Source organism: Gorilla gorilla, chromosome 17 (assembly GCF_029281585.2).
Source record: "Gorilla gorilla gorilla isolate KB3781 chromosome 17, NHGRI_mGorGor1-v2.1_pri, whole genome shotgun sequence".
Lineage (NCBI taxonomy): Eukaryota > Metazoa > Chordata > Mammalia > Primates > Hominidae > Gorilla > Gorilla gorilla.
This window is the reverse complement of record NC_073241.2, coordinates 64,809,047-64,823,201: the sequence shown is the minus strand read 5'-3', so window position 1 is coordinate 64,823,201 and position 14,155 is coordinate 64,809,047. Positions and strand designations below refer to the sequence as shown.

At 43.6% G+C, this 14,155-nt stretch overlaps 1 protein-coding gene across 4 annotated transcripts in view; it reads right to left on the bottom strand.

Annotated features, from left to right (window-relative positions):
* The window catches only part of GALNT1 (polypeptide N-acetylgalactosaminyltransferase 1), a 130,046-nt gene extending 117,496 nt beyond the window's left edge, over nucleotides 1–12,550 (bottom strand). Inside the window, exon 1 of one of the 4 annotated variants that reach the window (XM_063699145.1) lies at nucleotides 12,457–12,550. The gene's annotated coding sequence lies outside the window, so the exon portion shown is untranslated. Of the gene's footprint in view, nucleotides 1–12,177; nucleotides 12,316–12,456 lie in introns of those variants that run through there. The other 3 variants (XM_004059333.5, XM_055368305.2, XM_055368307.2) reach the window with 3 other exon arrangements.
* Nucleotides 12,551–14,155: the final 1,605 nt, after the last annotated feature.

Sequence of the window (14,155 nt, the reverse complement as noted above, 5' to 3'; positions counted from 1 at the left end):
ACTGATTTAATTGCCAAAATCAGGACATTGCACTTGAAAAATCAAGATTTGTATTATAGGCTGGGCGCGGTGACTCACTCCTGTAATCCCAACACTTTGGGAGGCTGAGGTGAGTAGATCACCTGAGGTCAGGAGTTCGAGACCAGCCTGACCAACGTGATGAAACCCCCGTCACTACTAAAAATACAAAACTTAGCTGGGTGTAATGGCACGTGCCTGTAGTCCCAGCTACTCAGGAGGCAGAGACAGGAGAATAGCTTGAACCCGAGAGGCGGAGGTTGCAGTGAGCCCAGATCGCGCCACTGCACCCCAGCCTGGGTGACAGAGCAAGATTCCATCTCAAAACAAAAAAGACCTGTATTCTAGCTTCTCTGGTTTAAAAAAAAAAAAAAAATTATCTGCCACCACTGACTGAGCATACCCAAAGAGCAAAATCCTAGTAGGTGATTAGCTGCCCTCTTGCAATGGGGTGCTTGCCATCTCCAGTCACCACAGTTGACCTTCCTTGTCCCCCGTCACCCCTCAGTGACTCTCATACACCTTACTACCCTGACTCAACATAACCTACAACCTACTAATAATAGGTTCTGCTCCTTCCTATCCTAAAAACCACTTGCCTCAACTACCCCGAATGCAAGCTACAATCTCCTCCTTTCTCCTCTCCCAAATACTTCCTCAGGGAATGGTCTACATTTGCTGTCACTCCTATCCCCTGGTAATAGATTTCTGCTCTTCCGCCTCTGCTAAAACTACAGAGAGCAGAGAAAGAATCTTTTCACCCTCCTGCCTGTTCAGCAGTACTGGACATCAGCAACTGTCTTCTTTATAAGGCCTCCTCTATTGGTTTCCTGACTCTGCCCTCTCTAATCCTCCTAATGAGGAAATCACGTAGACCTCCCTATGGTTCAACACCTGAAAACACCTCCATGTGCCACACAGATTTCTTCGGTGCTTCCTCCTCACAGGTCCCAGACATGCAGCATCCTCCTTCTCCCGTGGAACCCTGCCCACAGCCTCCCACGTCTTGCAACTCCTCTCAAGGAAAAACAACAACAACAGGAAAACAACCTCAGTATGAAGACAAGTACTTGATTTATTCAACATTTACTGATCACTTTTCAGATGGTATGCAGACCAGTAAGAGAAGGTCCTTATCCCTACATAAGGGATTCACAGTCTAAAAGGGGCAAGGATAAACAGAGAGGGGTAACATGATACATATGACGATAAAGAAAAACAAAGGTACTAAGGTGAAGGCCAGAAGAGCTTGCTGAGACAAACACCAGAGCCTGATCCCCAGCCTCAGACATATCCACTACCACCATTTAGTCCAGGCCTCCTGCAAGAGCTTCCCAGCTGATCTCCATGCCTCCCCTTTACCCATCCCACCCTCTCACCCAAATCCATTCTCCACACTGCAGCAGGGGTGATCTGCTTAAAATCAGAAGCAGAGCTTTCTCCTACTCAAAACCTTTCAACAGCACTGAGAATGAGGTCTTGCATCAGCTATACCATGCCAATTTTCCTACCTTCATCTCACCCCCCCGCCATCCCTTGCACCAATGGCCCTTCAGCCACACTGGTATTTCAGTTCCTTAAACAGAATGAGTCCTCTTTGCTACACAGTCTCTGTGCATAGCATTCTTTTTTGCCAGAATCCTCTTGCCCATACTCTTTGTATTATTAAAATCTTTTTGACCTCTGGGTCTCAGCTGAAATGTCATTTCTTCCATTGTTTACTTAATTGTTTCTATTTTTATCTTCCTCATTAAATTGTATGATCAACAAAGACAGGATCTATGTCTGTTTAGTTCCCATTGTAGTCACGGTGCCTGGCACAAACAGATACTCAATAAATATGTGCCCAGTGAGGATGTAAAAGTCACTTTCCTCATCCAGGCCCGTAACTGTAAGTATCCCCGCAGGTTTATTCCTCAGCCCTTTCTACCACTCCCTGTTTTCATCATTTCAATGCTGATGATGCTCATCTGTACCTCCAGACCTGACCTCTCCCAACAAGATGCAGTGCTCCAACTATGAAGCCTACAGGACAGTTCCACCTGGAATCCTTCTCTGACACCTGCAACTGGATATGTACCAAGACACATTCATTAACTATTCTCAAACTCTGTTTTTTTCCATTGCTGTTAATGGTGACACCCCTTACAAATCAAGTGATTGACTTATTTTTCCTTCACCCATTGACGAGACCATCTGATTCCATTTCTAAAAATGCACCTGTATGCTCCTGCATACAAAGTCATGTGAAGTAGTGCATTAGCCTCATGTCCTACCTCTAGTCTTTTGAAATAGCAATCACTCACCTATATGTATGTTAAAGCTTAATTCTGATTATGTCAATCAATGCCCTCATCAAAATCCTTCAACAGCTCCCTCCTGCATTCCAAAGAACATCCATACTCTTTTTGTTGGTATTCAAAGCCCCTCTCAATCTTTCCCAAACTATCCGAGCAAGGTAGTCTAGTTAAACAGTTAAGACCATAATCTCTGGAGCCAGACTGACACATTAAATGCACAGCCATGGGGACAGGTTTACCTGTTCAGCTTTACCACTTATCCTCTCAGTGCCATTTAATTTTGTTATAAAGAGCAAATGAATTAATATAAGTACAGCACTTAGAATTGTGCTTGGTATATGGCCAGAGCTATTCTAAGTTGTGATTTATTTTGTTTTGCTTCCCCATCTCCAATTATCAATAGCCTACATGCACATCTGTCTGAACCAACTTACTATTACCACAGCATAGGGCAGGACCACAGCACAAGGACCAGGTGATAAGCTGCCAGTGTTGCATCCCCTTCTCAAAGCATTTCCAGTGAAAAGCTCCTGCCACAAAGGTCCTTTCTCTCCAGGAGTATGTACACATCTCACGCAATGAAATGCCCCAGAGGTTGCTCATCAAAGGATTTCCAGCCCTGTTCAAAGACTCTCAGTCTAAATTAACCACCCTTTTCTTCCCTCTACTTTCTCAATCCCCTCACAGGTTTCAGATCAGAGACCATGTTACCCTTATTTCCTATCCCCAGTGGCAGAGCTGTTTTAGTCATCTTTTGCCCCCAGTCTAAGTAAAAGTTGAAACTCTCATGGCTACTCTCCCTATATCAGTTCTGTTACTTGAGATAGTGTTCCCTTTGCATGGAAACACTTAAAATAATTAAAATTTATTCTGCAGTCCTAATACGAACACAATATGGACTTCAATCTCCAAAGCATCAGGCCTCTCCACTATGACAGTGCTGCCTTCCTACCTTTTTTTTACAGTCCCTGCCACGCATGGGGACTTGTAAATGTTAGTAAAGTGTTTACTGATAACTCACTAATTCTTAGGAATGGACAAATGAGAGTTTCAATAGTCCCAGAAATTTCCTCCTACCCTTTAACCTGAAAGAAAACAATAAATTATAAAACATAATGTGTAGATTCCAAAGGACAATCCAATAACTTAGTATGTGTCTCTACCAATGCAATGCAAATTCTACTCCTTTCTACAAATGAACTGATACTTTAAAAACATTCTTTTTTCAATGAGAAGTCATAACTTCCATGATGCTTAAACCTAAAGAACTGTCTTCAAATCACCCCCTGGTTCCCATAGAAGTCTGTCCTATACTCAAGGCTGTCAATCAAAAGATTAACATACTGGAAGCCAATACTTAGACATCTTTACAGAATCAAAACCAATCATATGTTCTCTAACATTAGAAGTCATAAATTACAATGAAGGATTTAAAGGATTCTCATAACAATTTATAAGAATTTATAATTTGTAAGAATTCTAAACACTGAACAACAAATGGATCACCTGAAATCAGAGATGCACTCTCAACTCTCTTCACCGCTGCTACATCTGCCCTCAAAACAATCCCAAACATCCCTCCCCATTAAGGACTAAAATGGGCTTCACATTGAAGGTGTCCCTACAAAAATCCATGGAAAACAGCAGAGAAGTTCAACTGAATGGCTAATCACTAGTCTATCATTTTAAAAAGAATCAAGCAGTAACACTCCAGGCAGTGCTAGTCAAAGTCTAGTTCCTAGATGGCAAACTGGCACTCACCTAGTCCATGAGGAGTAAGGAGAGAGGGTGAGAGCAAGCATTTAGAAACTTTGATAGCAATTTGACAGATAAATGTTACATCTACTGAATCCAATAATTTTTGAAATGGAAATTATATATTGTGGTTTTTAATTTCATTTTTCTTGCAATTCATATTTTACACATATTAGGAAAACATCAGCCCATGAAAAGAAGAAATGTTACAAACTGATCCTTCGGGGATATTCAATTCCAGGAAGATGAAGCAGATGTATTTACCCTATTCCTCCCACTAAGTACAACTGAAAACTCTGAACATTACATATAAAACAAACATGAGAAGATTCTTAACTGTGGAGAGAAGAAGGCAGACTGGCTAGGGACCTCAGGCTGCAAGGAACAATAAAATGGTGAGTTCCCTGAGACTTATTTTTGCCTCATATATCCCAGCTTTCTGGAGTTGAAAATCGCAGCAATCTAAAACCTGGAAACATTAACAGAAGCAGAAGGGAAAAAAAAGTCAAAAGACCAAGAAAGGGACATCCTACTGAGACAGAAAACTGATAGGAAAAAAACCACTCTACTCCAGACAAACATCACAGAAAAAAACTGTAGCCTTACCCCGACCCATGCCAACAAAGGTCAGGTGGGTAGCCTAGACTTCAGGTACTCACCGGGTTATAATAAGGCACCCACTTCCCACACACCAGGGTGGTGTTGAGAAGGCCAAGTAGGGAGCCCAAGCTTTCATTTACATCAGCTGGTAACAAGGCACCCTTCCACATACACCCTCTCTCCCGGATATCCTGGACCTCTACTCCCACCTGGTGGAAACAAGATACTGTACCTCTTGGGTCAAGAAAGGCCAAGTGGGGAGTCTGTACTTCTAATTTCCTCTAGTGATCACCAGACAGTGCCACATGCCCTCCCCACCAACCTTCCCCTGCCAGGGTGGTATCAAAACAAAGTGAGCTAAAACAGAAGGCTTAAGTAAGATCCAGAATCTCATAGTATAATATAAAAACACCCAGGTTTTCATTTAAAAATCACTCATCATACCAAGAGCCAGGATGAACTCAAACTGAATGAAAAAGACATCAGGAGGCAGCAACACCAAGAAGAGAGATGTTAGAATTATCTGACAACAATTTTAAAGCAGCTGTGATAGACATGCTTCAATAATTACAAGCATGCTTGAAACAAATTAAGAATAAATAAACAAAAAGCCTCAACAAAGAAATACAAGATATGAAGAAAAACCTAAAGCAAATTTTAGAGCTGAAAAATACCAAAATAAAAAGACTCAGCAGCAGAAAGGGAGGGAAGGACACAGGAAAGGAACTGGAAGACAAGAGCCCAATATGAATAAGAGAGAAATGGACTAAAGAAAAACTGACAAAGCCTCAAAAACATGTGGAATCATAACAAAAGACTGAACATTCCAGTCATCAGAGTCTTGAAAGAAGAGGAGAAAGAGGGCAGGCTGAAAAAGTACTCAAAAAAATAATGGTGAAAACTTCCTAAATTTGGCAAGTGACATAAACTTACAGATTTAGGAATCTGAGTGAACCCCAAGCAGTATAAACCCAAAGGAATCCACACCAAAATGTATCATAATGAAACTTTCGAAAACTAAAGACGAACAAAAAATCCTGAGAACAGTGAGAGAAAAACGATTCCTTTCTACAGAGGAAAAATTATTAGAATGACAGTGGATTTCTCCTCAGAAACCATGGAAGCCAGAAGAAAGTGGTATAATTTTTTCAAGGGCTGAAAGAACTATCAACACAGAGTCCCATACCCAGAGAAAATAACTGGCCTTCTCTCTCCACAGTTGATAGAATGCCTTGACAAAAACAAGCAAAGACACAGAATTCAACAGCATCATCAACCAACAGGATGTAAGAGCAGAAAACACATTTCATTCAGGGGCCCACAGACAGACCATATTCTGGGCTGTAAAACAAACCTCAATAAATTTAAAAGAACTGAAATAAGAGTGTGCTCTCCAACCAAAATGGAATCAAACTAGAAACCGAAAACAGAAGATGAAAGGAAAATTTCCTAATACTTGGAATCTAAACAGCCCTCTTCAACATACCATGGCTTAAAGTGGAAGTCCCAAGATAAAATAAAAACAGACATTGAATTGAATGGAAATAAAAGTAAAACAAAGGTGTGGAACACAGAGAAAACAGTGCTGAGAGGGAAACATTGCTAAATGCCCCCATGAATCTAAGTGCAAAATTCCTTAACAAAATATTAGTAAATGGAATTCAGCAACATATGTACAAAAAGTGTTATACTGTGACCAAGTTTCATGCCATGGATGTAAGGCTGGCTCAATATTTAAAAAATAAATCAATACAATGCACCATATTGACAGGCTAAAGAAGAAAAATCACATGATCAGATCAACTGATGAACAAAAAACACAACAAAATTCAACACTCACTCATGATAAAAACTCTCAGGAAGATAGGAACAGAGAGGAACTTCCCTAACTTGATAAACGGCATCCATGAAAATCCTATAGTTAACATTATACCTCAAAGTTAAGGACTGAAGGAATGCTTTCCCCCAAGATCAGAAAGACTGTCCTTTCTCACCCTTCTTATTCATCATAGTGCTGATATTTCAGCCAGTGCAACATGGCAAGAAAAGGCAAGAAAAAGTATGCAGATTAAAAAGGAAAAGAATAAAATTGTTCCTCTTTGCAGGTAACATGGTAGTCTGCATAGAAAATCCCAAGGAATCTCCAGAAGAACTCCTAGAACTAATAAGTAGGTTCAGCAAGATTGTGGAATACAAAATCAACATATGAAAGTTAATTATATTTCTACATACTGGCAATGAGTACATGGACACCAAAATTAAAAATACCGTTACAATTACTAAAATATAAAAAGAAATATTTACATACAAATGTAACAAAACAAATCCAATAAAAACTAACAAAACATATGTACAGGACTTGCATGATAAAACTACACAATGCTGATGAAAGAAATCAAGGATCTAAATAAATGGAGAGACAACCTGTGTTCACAGATTGAAAAATGCAACATACATACTAAAGACGTCGATCTTCTCCATACTGATACAGGTCTACTGCAATTTGTATCAAAAGCCCAGAAAGACTTTTTTTGTAGATATAAACAAGATTATTCTACAATTTATACAGAAAAGCAAAGGAACTAGAACAGCTAAAATAACGGGGGAAAAAAAGTGTAGGAGGAATCAGTCTACCCCATGCCCATGCCCACCACTCCCAGCTCCAAATGCTTTTTTACAAAGATACAAAGGCAATTCAACGGAGGAATGACAGCCTTTTCAAGGAATGGTGCTGAAGTAACTGGACATCCATAGACACACGCATAAACACACACACAATTTTGACCTAAATCTCAGCTTCATAAACTGGATCATGTAAAACCACAAAACTATTAGGGAAAAAAAGCACAAGGGAAAAATCTTCAGGATCTAGGGCTAGGCAAAGAGCTCCCAGACTTGACACCAAAAAGAATGATCCATTAAAAAAATAAACTGAGAAACTGGACTTTAACAAATTTAAAACTTTTGCTCTGCAAAAGACCTTATTAGGGGGATGAAAAGACAAGCTACAGACAAACAACATACCCAACAAAGGACCAGTATTTAGAATATATAAAGAATAAACAAGTCTCAAAAGTTAATAGTAAAAAGGACAAACAATCCCATTAGAAAATGAACAAAAGATAGTTCCCTGAAGAAAATATACAGATGACAAATAAGCACATGAAAAGTGTTCAACATCATTAGCCTTTAAGGAAATGCACGTTAAAACCACAATGAAACATCCCTACACACCTATCAGAATGGCTAAATGGTGACAGGCCAGGTGTGGTGCCTCATGCCTATAATCCCGGCACTTTGGGATGTTCCAGCCATACTAGAACATTTTACAAAACAGCTCACCAGTTTTTTAAAAAACTAAACATGCAACTGCCACACAACCCAGTAACTGTACTCCTGGGCATATATCCCAGAGAAATAAAGACTCTGTTCACACAAAAACTTACAGCAGCTTTATTCACAATAGCCAAAAATTAGAAACAATCAGATGTTCAACAGGTAAATGGTTAAAAGATCCGTAAAAGTACATTCATACTATGGAATATTACTTAGCAATGAAAAGGGAGTAATTACTGATACATGCAACAACCTGGATCAATCTCCAGAGAATTATGCTGAGTGAATAAAGCCAATTCCAGAAGACACTTATCCCATTTATAAAACATTCTTAAAATGGCAAAATTACAGAAATGAACAAATTAGTAATTGTCAGAGTTTAAGGAGGGGGTGGAGGTAGAAGGGTAGTAGGTGTGGCTACAAAAAAAACATAAGGAAATCTTGTGGCCATGAAAATTTTCTCTATCTTGACTGTTTCAATGTGACTATTATGGGTCTGGAAATTGTACTATAGCTTTACAAAATGATACCATTGGAAGCAACCAGGTAACTGAGGACTAAATGAGGACACACAGATATAAATGTAAACTGTTATCCCGACCCTTAAACACCATACACTCAAAAGGCATAAATCAACAGTGAATAACTTCATCAAGGAGAAAGACCTTGAGCAAATCTATGAAAAACAGGTAGCACTTCCACAAGTGGAGGTGAAGAAGGGGACATCTTGGGAAGGAGAAGAAATCACATAAAAAGGTACAGAGCCAGAAATAAGCAAAGTGCCTATGAAGAAAGAGGCATGTGTCGGGGGTTGTGAAATAACATAAAAATGGGATAAGAAACATGGAAGGTAACTCTGAAGGGTCCCCAAAAGTCAGGTGCAGGAGTTTAAATGTTACATACCCAGAGAAGCCCTCCTCCTCAACCCAGCCAACCTGAAGTTCCCCCACCTACAATCTCTCCAGCATCCTTTACTGCTAATGTGTAGCAATAATCACAAATTGTATTTATGTACTTATTTGCATGTTTATTTAATGCTGTCCAACCCCAGTTATCTTGAGACTACAGCACTGGGTGTGGCACACATTAATCGCTCCATACAGGGGTCCCCAACCCCCAAGCCATGAACCAGTACCAGTCTGTGGCCTGTCAGAAACCTGGCCACACAGCAGGAGGTGAGCAGTGGGCAAGCGAGCATTACTACCTGAGCTCCACCTCCTTCCTGTCAGATCACCAGCAGCATTAAATTCTCATAGGGCAAACACTACTGTGAATTGTACATATGAGGGATCTAGGTTGCACAAGCCTTATGAGAATCTAATGCCTGATGATCTGAGGTGTAACGGTTTCATCCCGAAACCATTCCCCTGGCCCCCAACCTGGTCCACGGAAAAACTGTCTTCCACGAAACTGGTCCCTGGTGCCAGAGAGACTGGGACCGCTGAGTCAATAAATATTAATTGAATAAATGAACAAACAGTAAGTAGTCGCTCCCAACTCTCTTCTACGAAGTTGCCGCACTCCTCTTCCTCCATTATCTGTCACTCCCTTTGCCTTGGTCCCTCTTTGCCTAACTGCCTCTTTTAACTGATCTCTCCTCTCTCCTTCCTCCTCTACCTCAGCCCAGCTCTTAACCCATCAAAAAATAAAACTTGGTATATAACTGCAATGGTATAACACTCTTCTGCATCTCAACCAATTAGGAACTGCATCCAAGAAATCTGTTACTGAAAAAAAAGTACCAAAGTTGTATGTTACATAAGCATGACAGATGTATTACATAAATAAATAAGTAAAAGCAGAAACAGGGTCAACCTGATTGTGACCTTTCATGAGAATGAGTATGGAAAGCTGTCCATCAAAGAAAGCCAGGACAGTATTCCTCAAAACTACCAAAGTTATGGAAAACCAGACAAGACAGAAACTATCACAAACCAAATATTAAAGAAACATGATGTCGAAATACAATGTAGTACACTGGACTGGATTCTGGAACAGAAAGAAGATATTAACGGAAAAACTGGTGAAATCCAAATAATGTCTGGAATTTAGCTACCTGAAAAAATACAAAAATTTTTAAAAACTATATGAAGCACTAATGTGTGATTCAGATTCAAAATTATTATTATATTAGTTAAAAGAGGGATAGGGCATGCAAGTGAGCCAGGAGCAAAACTCCAGTCAGAGTAGCTGGAGCGTCCCACTGAAAGTTACAAACAGATCTATCTTCATTTTGACTCTGGTCCCATGCTCTCTCACCTGATGTCATGAGAATTACCTTGCCTGTAACTGCTTGGGATTAACAATCAGTTTTGTTGTTGTTGGGTTTTCAGTTTTTTGAGACAGGGTCTCGCTCTGTCACTCTGGAATAGCTAGGACTACAGACGCATGCCACCACACCCAGCTAACAACCACGCTTAAGTATCCTAGCACACTCATTCGTTTATCCAACAAGCATTTATACCAAGTGCTTATTGCTTACCAGGCACTGTAAAGTCTTCAGGGATACATGGCTGGAAAAGGAAGCCACAATCTCTGCTCTCATAAAGCTTAAACTCTATTGAGAAAGCCAGGCATTTACCAAGTATTTGCATAAATGGTGAGTGCTCCCAAGAGTTTTGCAGTCTGCTGCTTAAGAGGCACCAAACAAACCAGCAGAGCAGTCATTAAACGCAGTTATCACCAGCACGCTGAATAAAGGCTTCTCAGGTTTCAAAGTGCACACAAATAACCTGAAATCCTGGTAAAGCAGATACTGATTCAGTTGATGTGCAGCGGGGCTTCACATTCTGCATTACTTGAGTCTGAGGTGACAGGGATGCTGCTGGTACACCATCCACACTTGGAATAGCAGGACTCGGAGTACCATGGAAACATCCTCAAAGGATCATGTAAAATGTCAATTCCAATAGGGCAAGGACATTGTGTCTCCCTTATTCACCATGTACCCAGAACTTAAAACTGTGCCTCACAGACAGATCGCATTCAATAAATATTTACTGACACAACAAATGTATGTATAATTTAGACCAGGGCTGTTCAATTGTAGCAAAGAACCACATTTAGCTATGGAACACTTGAAATGTGGCTAGTGTGACTGAGGAGCTGAATTTTTAAAATTTAATTTTAATTTTAATAGTCACATGTGGTTAGTGGCTCCCACGCTGGACAGTCCAGGTCTGGACACAGATGTGATGTAAAGAGGACTGGACTAACAAGGTCTAGGTTTGAATCCCAACTCTGCTGCTCAGATTGTGACCTGAAAAGTTGCAACTTCTTAGGGCCTTCACTACTTCATCTGTGAAATGACAAGACCTCCTAGCTCTCAGCGTTCTTGACACGATTATAAAGCAATGTATTAAACATAAGATATGATCAAAGTGACATTCTCTGCCCTCCAGAAACAGTTCACAAAGACTACTTTGCCTGTTGCCCACTTGACCAAAAAAATGCCAAGTGAGTTTGGTAGACGGGTTGGTTAGCTCAGTGGCTTTGAGAATGAGGACAAGGTCACAAATCTGGGGAGTAAGGGAACCTCATCTAGCAAGGTTGACCAGATAAGAGAAGCAATGACAATGCAAATCATCCCAATTCCTGGTAAATGCTTAAATGGGCAACGTATTGATTATGGATGAGTAAATGACATCTCATTCATTCATTCTTCCAGGAAAAGCTGCTACATTACCTAAAGCCCGCTACTTCCCAACCACAAACATTTGCTAATTCAGGGCCGGGTCCTCCTCGAGGGCAGCGGGCCGGGAAGCCCCCTCCCCCGCTGCCGGCGTGTCTTCCCCTCCCCCGTGGCGCCGCGAGGGTCAGGCTGGCACCGCGGTTGCAAGTACCACACGGCCGAACCCAGAAGCCATATTTAGCTTTATTTTTGTCAATAAAACAAACTTCCGTCTTCTAAAGAAAAACGGTTCTAACTCAATGTCAAACTAGGACGGAAACTCGCTGCTCGCCAAAGCTGCCAACCAGAGACGCCGCGTGTCCAACGGCACCGGGGTCCCAGACCCGAACCCGCGCCGAGCGTGCCCGCGCCCCGGCCCCAGGCAGCGCCGGCCACAAAGGGACCGGGGACGCGGCCGCGGCGGGGCCTCTTTCTCCACCTCCGACCCGCGCGAGCCACTGCGGCTCCGGGACTGCCCGGGCGCGGGCGAACACTCACCTCGCTCGGCGCGCGGCGGCGGCGGCGGCGGCAGGCGCTCCTCCGGGCCGGCCCGGGCGGTCGCGGCGCGGTCCCGCGGGCCGCAGCGCGGGCGCTACTCTCGGGCCGCCGTCCGCCGCGCCGCCTCCTCGGCCACTGCCGGCGGCTCCCCCGGCGGGCGGGCGGGTCCGGCCCGGGCCCCGCCTCCGCCGCGCCCGCCCCCGCCTCCGCGCCCGGCCTCGCGGGCTCGGCGCGCTACTCCGGGCCGCCCCGCATGCCGCCGCCGCCGCCGCCGCTCACTTGGGGCTGCTCCGCGCGGCGGGCCCGGGCCCCAGGGGCGCCCCGCAGGCCGCTCGGGCGCGGTCCTCCCTGCGCTGCGTGCTCGGCGGCAGCGGCGGCGGCGGCCCGTGCGGCTGCGCGGGGGAGGCGGGGGCGCCGGCGCTCACCCGGATGCGCGCCCCCTCCGCTGCGGCGAGCCCACCGCGGGGCCGCGACGCTCCCCTCGGGCTCGGGACTCCGGGGTCGGGCGCGGCGCCCTCCCGGACCTACCGCCCAGTCCCGGCCCCCGCTCACACGGCTACGGGCAGGGCCGGGCCAGGCCGAGAGGTGCCCTCGACCCTGGGTCGGGACAAAGAGGCTGCCGCAGCAAGTTAAAGACAACTCGGGCTGTTGCGCGTCGAGCAGGTCACGGGGTGGGAGGAGGTGGAGGAGCCCTCACAGCGGATCGGCTCCCGGGCCGAGCGCGGGGCCGCCCCAACCCGGTCGGCTGCCCGAGGCGGCCGCGAGCGCGGGAGCTGGAGCGCTGTCAGCCGCGCTGAGCCTGCGCCTGGCGACCGCGATGCAGGAGGCCCGGGACTGAGGGAGGACGGCGAGAGCGGAGGCCCGCGACCCGCACCGCCGGGGCAGGCACCCGGGTCTCGGGGGCAGCAACGCCGGGGCCCTTGCAGAACGGAGACTGTTTGGGGAAGTGGCTCCCGCACAGTGCCCGGAGAGGGGCCCTCCTCCTGTGCCCCCTTGGGAAACACTGCTTGGTACAATTCCAATACCCAGCTGTACCCTGCCCTGAAGATAGGAGACAAAACCCTGGCTCTGTCACTCACGCGAGGCATAACCAACCATTCTTTTAATAAATTAATTTTCTACTTAAATAATTCAGAGGTTTGTGTCTATTGCTTGCCAACCAAGAGCTGCAATAAGAGATTACTTAATATTTAAGTGGTCCCACTTTTAAATTTATATTACCTCTCACATAACCAAAAGGCTGTCCGAAAAAAAAAAAACCTGAAGATTATCTCTGGAATTTTAGTATCCTGTTTTTGCTTGTCTACATCTTCCAAGTATTCTAAAATAAAAGTTAAAAGTTACTATTTTAAAAGTACTTATATAATATTTTGAAACAAAGTCAATCATGACTAGCCTGTTACTGTTCCACAAGAAAACTTCACTTTGGAATAAAGTTGTCATCGTTAAAAAATACTCTATCTTGGGAGAAAAGATTGGCAAATCATATATCTGTTAAAGGACTTGTAGCCAGAATGTATGAAGAACTCTTACAACTCAGTAATAAGACTAATAATCCAATTTTAAATGGGCAAAACAATTGAATAGACGTTTTACCAAAGATATTTAAATGATCAGCAATTACATAAAAAGGTGTTCAACATCATTAGTTAATAGGGAAATGCAAATGAGAAGCACAACAAGGAAGTTCTTGACACCCACTACACTGGCTGTAGTACAAAAGACAATAGCAGTGTTGGTGAAGAGATGGAGAAATTAGAACCCTCATACGTTGCCTATGGAAATGTAAAATGGTGCAGCCACTTTGGAAAACAGTTTTCCAGGTTTTTAAAAAAGTTACACATGAAGTATTCTATCACCCAACAATTCCACTCCTAGGCGTATGCCTGAGAGAACTGAAGATAAATTCATACAGTAACTTGTACATGAATATTAATAACAGTGTTATTCATGATAGCCAAGAAGTAGAAACAGTCCA